We start from the raw sequence: 1605 nt of genomic DNA, 5'->3' as shown, positions 1-1605 counted from the left end.
GAATTAGTGACTCATCACTATGAGAATGTTTGTCACAAAAATGGGTCAGGGCCATTTTCTTTCAAATTGATCATAGAAAATATGAACAGATGTGCTTTTGGTAGGCTTGGAGAATCCCACTGATTATCAAAACTTAGAAAACATTTTTTTTTTGTAGTATTGAATGATATTCCAAGGAATTCTAGATTACTTTCACTACATATTTAAGCATGAAACCACTTGTATAAGAGGCTAAACCTAAAAAGCAATAGGAAAAAATGCTATAGGTTCTTTCATCCCAGCTTCTGGAATTCCCAGGGAGTCCTTTGCTTCAGTTGTAAAATGGGATAATAGTCCTCATGTATAAGCCGATGGTGAGGATTAAACAAGGGAACATGTGAAAAGATCTCAGCAGAGCCTGATGGTGAGCAGCCAATAAGTTTATTAACAGATCCTGAGGTACACGGTTTGCATTCAGCTGAGAGATGGTGCATTGCAATACCACCTTTAGGCTCTTAGCTTCCCAGTCCAAGTCATGTGTCTCTTCCTGGGGTTTTGCTCTCTTTTTCTATTCTTAGTCATTATTTCTCTCTTTAAAAATGTTCTATTAACTATTGTGTTTCTGGGCACACTACATTCTCTGTTGAATAGAACATTTAGAAAAATTAGTTAATTTTCCTGTGTGAAATTTACATACTGTTTGACAATTTCTAAACCAAATACAAAAGCAAATAGACTTGACCATGCCTAGGATTCTCATCTTTTATTTTGTTTAACAAATCTTATATGGTTTTTAATAAAGCTTTTCATGCCAGACCCAGTTCTAAGTGCTTGCAAACATTAATTCATTTATATCAATAGCTTCTGGTACTGAAAAAAATAATAATTATACATTAGTGAGCTGCATATTTAGTAAAATCCTGTTTTAATAATACTCGTTTTAAATAATATTTGGGTGCAATTTAATTCGATTTAAGTATCTCTGGACTGCAGCCATGGAAAGCCCTGGGGGTCCTTGGCAGGTAATCTAGAGGAGGCTTTGTCCTCCTCACAGTGTTTGGGTATTGCTTGAGCTTCTCCATGCCAATAAATCATGCAGCATAGGGCCTGTTGTGCTGTGTTTTCAGGAGCTCTGCGTGATCAAAGAGCAAGTTGTGTAAATAAATTGATTTATCTCAAATAAACACAATAAAATAGAGTGAATTTAATAGACATGAAATCTCTTGTAGGCTTAGTGGCCAAATTCTCTGTTTAAAGGCTCAGAATAACAATAAAGCAGAATTTAGAAAGGGTATGCCCTCTCCTGGGTCAGAGATAGAGGCTTGCAATTTATTTACAAGATCAATAAATAAATGTGCACATTATATAAATTGTTCAGTATTCTAGGGATACATCGAGACTCAATTTCTCAAGCATTTCCTTCTCATCTATGTCAAATCCACAATCTCTTTTTCTAAAAATAAGGATTTTTGTAAATACATAGTGTTGACAAAATTGCATTCATTCGTTAGAAAGCAGCTAAACTCCAGTGGCATTCATCAAAATATAATTTTACTAAAATAGTCTATACCACAATAATTTTTATCCGTTTTCATATTTTGTTTTAGAATAATGTATCTTTAATAG

The sequence above is a fragment of the Pteropus vampyrus genome, unplaced genomic scaffold (assembly GCF_000151845.1).
Source record: "Pteropus vampyrus isolate Shadow unplaced genomic scaffold, Pvam_2.0 Scaffold27, whole genome shotgun sequence".
NCBI lineage: Eukaryota > Metazoa > Chordata > Mammalia > Chiroptera > Pteropodidae > Pteropus > Pteropus vampyrus.
Note: the sequence above shows the minus strand (reverse complement) of the source record.